Consider the following 6689-nt stretch of genomic DNA (forward strand, 5'->3'; position numbering starts at 1 on the left):
GCCCCTAGTCCAGGCGAGGAGACGGAGCAGGTCGGAGAGGAGATGTGTCAGCCGACGTGTTGAAGTAGTTCAGCGTGATGAACATCGGCTCGATGAAGCAACAGTTCGGCCATGCCGATGCAGGTCGTAGCTTGTGACGAGATCAATGCTGGCTTGATGAAGTGACCGTGCGGCGATGCCGGTGTGCCCGCTCCGTGTAATCCATGGGGCGGTGATGTTGGTGACGATTTATCCTTCGCGATGCCAAACTATTGTTCGGCTGGCCGAGATGATGATCCGAAGAAGTTGAGCTCGGCTCAACAAAGCGACGACGTGTCTAGCACAGGTCGGCTGATGTGGAGTGATGTTGTCAGGCCGGTTTGACACCGGCGGATGGTGAAAATCTATTGTAAATATACTTTCAATATTAATGAGATGTGTTTGAGAATAAAACACAATACCCATACGAAAACATCCTTCAAAAAGGATGTCTGAAATCCCGTTCGTAAAGAAGATGAACTTGGGTCGGAGTCGTTCTCGCGTAGAAAACAGATTCAAAAAGTGATGCACTAATCGGAAGGTTCCCGGAGTTCAGACGGTCGGATAGAGCTGAATTTTTGGCAGGTGGTAGATATGGGAATTCCGCAGCTGATCAACAGTTGGATCTTCCAAAGGACGTCCGAGCTAGATGCCGGACACCCCGCTCCAAACTCGTCCGGATTCTCGTCCAGATTCAACACGGCTCCGGTATATCAGAGATTGCTGGAGATTCCTCCATCGGAACTCGACGAAATTTTTGCAGGGTTGTTGTAGACTTAATTCCGTATAATTCCACCAAATCAATTGTTTAGGCGACACTTGAGGAGGCGGTGGCAGCAGATGCAAGTTTGTTGTCTAGAAAAACAGCACGGTCGCCTGAGGGCAATATTGATGTTGAGCCCCTGAGCTCCATGGATGACTCCTCCATGATCTTGATAGAGATCGGAGCTGATGTTGATGAAGGCCCTCATCCGAACATGACGATTGGAGGTAGGGCGCAGTCCTCGGTCAAGCCATGGTGACCAGTTGAGCTGGTGACGATGAAGCCGACGTCGCAATTGACCTGCAGTCGAGCCATTAATCCTTTTGCCGATCACACAGCGGAAGTCTCAATGAAAGCACCAATGTCAGTGTCAAAACCGGCGGATCTCGGGTAGGGGGTCCCAAGCTGTGCGTTTTAGGATCAATGGTAACATGAACACGGGATTTTACCCAGCGCCGGGCTCTCTTGATGAGATAATACCCTACATGCTGCTTGATTGACTATAATGAATATAGGGGTTACAAGAGTTGATCTACCTCGAGATCATATGTTGTGGTCTAAACCCTAGAGGTATGATGAGTAATATCATAATCATCCTCTATCGACTAGCCTAGCCTCGGTTTATATAATGTACCAGAGGCCTAGGATAACAAGAGTCCTAGCCGAATACGCCGGTGGGGGAGGAGTCCTTGTCTTGATCACCAAGTCTTGTGGAATCTTCCTTGTATGCGGCAACTGTCCGAACTAGCCCATGAGTATACGGCCATGGGGTCCTCGGCCCAATCTAACTGATCGGGGGACGACGTGGTGAGTACCCCCTAGTCCAGGACAACGTCACCGGGGACGACTGCAACGCCATGGCAAGACCCTTGCCGGGGCCCCGGCAAGGCCCTTGCCGAGGGCGTCTGCGACGCCGCAGCCAAGCCGGCACCCGCCAAGCTTCTGCCACCGCTCCCATGCAACTGCCAGCCCACCAGCTGGGCGGGCGCTTGCGTGTCTATGTGAAACTCCTCGTCTAACTCAGCGCATGCCTACATGGTGGCATGCAAACCTTCGTGAAGGCCCTACCACCACGCCACCTCAGCTGCCTGCCAGCTTACATGGCGCTGACCGCCTCGCTGGCCCAAGCGCGTGTCAAGGCAGGGCGAAGCAGCGGTAAAGTGGAGGGGACATGTCGAAGGCGCATTAAATGTGCCTTGTCCCGTAATGGCTAGTGATAGGCTTAACCACATTACCCCGATGCCACCTCCTGTGTGCCACTGTGGCGATCCCCCTTGCCTATAAAAGGAGGCCCAAGGCATCCAGGAGAAGGATTCAGACCCTTGGACAAGTTATGTCCATTGTAGCTAGCTCAAGAACTCCAAGAACACAAATATACACATCAAAGAAGGACTAGGGTATTACGCATCCTTGCGGCCCGAACCTGGGTAAACGACCCACGTGCTTGTGATGACTGCTAGTCCCGCTCTGCTCACGACCCCGCGCCCCGCAACCGCATTAGGGATTCTTGTGATCCCATAGGTGTCGTTTCCACTGACAGAATAGCTTCTACCCACTTAGTAACGTAATCAACAGCAACTAAAATATGTGTATACCCATTAGAGGAAGGAAAAGGTCCCATATAATCAAAGTCCCAAACATCAAATGGTTCAATAACAAGTGAATTATTCATATGCATTTCCTGACGTCTACTAATATTACCAATTCTTTGACATTCATCACAAGACAAGACAAACGTACGAGCATCCTTGAAGAGAGTAGGTCAATAAAAACCAGATTGCAATACCTTGTGTGCAGTTCTATCTCCAGCAGGGTGTCCTCCGTAAGACTCAGAGTGGCACTTGCGTAGTATATGTTCCTGTCCATGCTCAGGTACACAATGTCTAATAACACCATCTACTCCCTCTTTATAAAGGAGTGGGTCATCCCGAAAGTAATGTCTTAAATCATAGAAAAACTTTTCATTTGTTGGTATGCGAAACTAGGTGGTATAAATTTAGCAACAATGTAATTAGCATAATCAGCATACCATGGAGTATTACGAGAAGCATCTGTGACAACTAATTGCTCATCACGAAAGCTATCATCAATACGCAGTGGGTCATAAGGAATATTTTCTAACCTAGACAAGTTGTCTGCAATGGGGGTTCTTAGCTCCCTTTCTATCAATAATATGCAAATAAATTCTTGTAGCAAGAGAACCATCTAAAAGTCTAGGTTTAGCATCTTTCTTTTCCATAAGATATTAAATAGTGGGATGATTAGTGTGAACAGTTACTTTGGAATCAACAATATAAGATCTAAACTTATCACAAGCAAAAACAACTGCCAAAAATTATTTTTCAGTAGTAGCATAATTTCTCTGGGCACTATCTCAAGTTTTACTAGCAATAACATTCAATTTCTTATCAACTCTTTGCCCTAGACAGCACCAACATCATAATCACTAGCATCACACATAATTTCAAAGGGTAGATTCCAATCAGGTGGTTGAACAATAGGTGCAAAAATCAAGGCTTTCTGAAGTATTTCAAATGCTTCAACACAATCATCATCAAAAACAAAAGTAACATCTTTTTGCAAGAGATTAGTGAGAGGCCTAGAAATTTTAGAGAAGTCTTTAATCAACCTCCTATAGAAACCAGCATGACCAAGGAAACTTCTTATACCTTTGATATCTTTAGGACAATGCTTCTTTTCAATAGCATCTACTTTAGCTTTATCAACTTCAATAGCTCTTTCAGAAATTTTATGCCCCAAGACAATACCTTCATTAACCATAAAGTGGCACTTCTCCCAATTCAAGACGAGATTAGTTTCTTCACATCTCTGTAAAACTCGATTAAGGTTTCTGAAGCAATCATAAAAATAAGTTCTGTAAACGGAAAAATCATCCATGAAAACCCCAACTATCTTTTCACAAAAGTCAGAGAATATAGCAGTCATACATCTTTGAAAGGTAGTAGGTGCATTGCATAAACCAAAAGTCATACATCTATAAGCAAAAGTGCCGAAAGGGCAAGTAAAAGTGGTTTTTTCCTTATCATCTTTTGACACAGGTATTTGATAGAAACCAGAATAACCATCTAAAAAGCAAAAATGCGTATGTTTGGACAGTCTTTCTAGCATTTGATCAATAAAACGTAGAGGGTAATGATATTTTCTAGTAGCTTTGTTTAATTTGCGAAAATTAATTACCATTTTATAACTTGTAACATTTCTTTGTGGGATCAATTCATTCTTATTATTAGGAACAATTGTAATACCTCCCTTAGTAGGGACACAATGAATGGGACTTACCCACTTACTATCAGCAATAGGATAAATTATACCTGCCTCCAGAAGCTTTAGTATTTCATTTCTTACCACTTTTTCATCTTAGGATTTAACCGTCGTTGGTGATCAACAACTGGTTTAGCATCACGCTCCAAATTAATTTTGTGCTGACATAGAGTGGGACTAATGCCCTTAAGATCATCAAGAGTGTATCCAATAGCGGCACGGTGCTTCTTCAGATTTTTGAACAACTTCTTTTCTTCATGCTCTGAAAGGTTAGCACTAATAATAACAGGGTATATCTTCTTTTCATCAAGATAAGCATATTTCAAAGTGCCAGGTAATTGTTTAAGCTCAAACACGGGATCACCCTCGGATGGAGGTGGATCCCAAGGATTTCAACAGGCAAATTATGTTTCCAAATAGGTCCTTGATTAAAGAATATTTCATATATTTCCCTTATTTCATTCATAAACATATCATTTTCATGATCTAGCAAATATTGTTCTAAAGGATCGGTAGGAGGCACGGCAATAAAAGCAAGACCAATAACTTCATCCTTACTAGGCAATTCTTTATCATGGGGTTGTCTACAAAATTTAGAAAATTAAAATCATGGGACATATCCCCTAAACCAACAGTAGCAATATCTTTCTCGCACTCTATCTTAGCATTAACAGTCACTACAAGGATTCGGGTCTATTGCAACAAAATCGTTTGTTGCAATACATGATGTTTCGTGGCGATAATTACCTATTGCCACGAAACGACATTCGTTGGCAGCCGTTGCGACTGGACACATGGTAATAGGTTATTACCACGGAAAAGAAATTGTGGCAATAAAGCGTGCTATTGCAACATCCATGTGGGAAGTTGCCACATGTTTTTCCGTGGCAACACTCACCTGATGCCACAATTTGATTTGTGGAGATAACTTTAATGCAACATGTAAGGAATTGTGGCGACTGATATCTCGTAGCAATAGACATTTGTGGCAACAACCTATGACAACGAAGGCCATTTTGTGGCGCATTACTCTTCCGTGGCAATAGTGAATTGTGGCAATAAACTATGGCAACAATCCTTATTTTTGTGGCATTAGGCATTTTGCCACAACCCACTACACTTATGGCAATAAACTATGGCAACAATCCTTGTTTTTGTGGCATTAGGCATGTTGCCACAACCCACTGCACTTGTGGCATTAACTTATGGCAACAAATATTCCAGTCATCGTAACAGGAAATTGCAACATACTTGTTTTGGTGGTGATAAATAGGTATCACAACAGGTAAAATCTTTGTAGCGAGAAACTATTGCAACAGTTGAAACTTTACGTGGCGATACTCTATTTCAACAAAACTTACTTTGGTGGCGCCAAACAGTTATCGCATCGTGAAACAAAAATTGGAACGCACGGGCATATTTGCTAATACAAATAAGTTTCCACAACCCAAATATTTTCCATCAACAAGACACATAATTCTGCCAAGCCCATGAATTTCGATTAAATTGTTTCATTCAATTACAACAATCATCAGAGGTACATCACTAAAGACACATTGCCATCATTTACAACGAAAAATAATCCAACTCATACATTATACACATAAGTCACTACCAAATTACAAATGATCGCTTCAAATGCAGCACCATGGGTTGCATGAGATTTGTCCTTGAGATGGAGGAGGTAGAAGTCGATGATGCCATTCTCGCTCTGGTAAAGGCAGGAAATAATCCTAAGCAGCTGTTAAAATAGTGCACCAATGAGTTTCTAGCTGGTCTAGAATAAGGAAATAGGAAATGATCATTATATGCACAGTACAATGCATATTATGGAGGAAAGGAAACAATTGTGACTCAAGAATGTGCATCACACTTCTCACTGAAACAATTGTTGGAAGGCCTATTTTTGTATTTTTGAAACAAGTAAAAAAAGTTTACAATTGTCAAAAGGCCTATTTTATATTCAAAGATATACAATTCTAATGCAATATCTATTTTCTATTTGATGTTATGTACATAAATGCAAGATCACACAGCAGAATAAAAGTAGTTCTTTTTTTTCAAATTCACAAACCTCACAGAAGGCACATTCACAAATATGACTAGACTTACTCTCAACTAAATCAATTCATTAGTATTTACCACTCCTAACAAACATTCACAATTTCCAGCATTTAGAGGAAATGTAAGTGACGTAGATCACTATGAACAAATAGGCAATACAGATAAACTCAATATAAACTATTTGAAACTACCACACAGAACTAGCAGTATAAACACTTTACTGTGGCAAAACACAACTCATGTCTAGCATGGTAATTTCGGTTCTTATCCAGTTCTACGATTCTAGTTAAGTCGTATCTACAAGCCATGGAGAAGTAAAAAAAGCCAATAACCTGCAAGTTACCACTGTACAATGCCGAAATTCTAAGTAATATCCTAGGCAAATAGTGCAGTAGCATGAGTATTGAGTATAAAACCACTGAACCTAAATAGGTACAGTTTTAAACATTAGCATACCATGAACAAGAGGAAGCAACCATAGTACAGAATGTGATCGGAGAGCAGCCTATGAGCTAACTCAAGTTAACATATGATTCCTATTACATTCTACCTAGAACAAGAT

Source organism: Triticum aestivum, chromosome 1B, assembly GCF_018294505.1.
Source record: "Triticum aestivum cultivar Chinese Spring chromosome 1B, IWGSC CS RefSeq v2.1, whole genome shotgun sequence".
In the NCBI taxonomy this organism is placed as follows: domain Eukaryota; kingdom Viridiplantae; phylum Streptophyta; class Magnoliopsida; order Poales; family Poaceae; genus Triticum; species Triticum aestivum.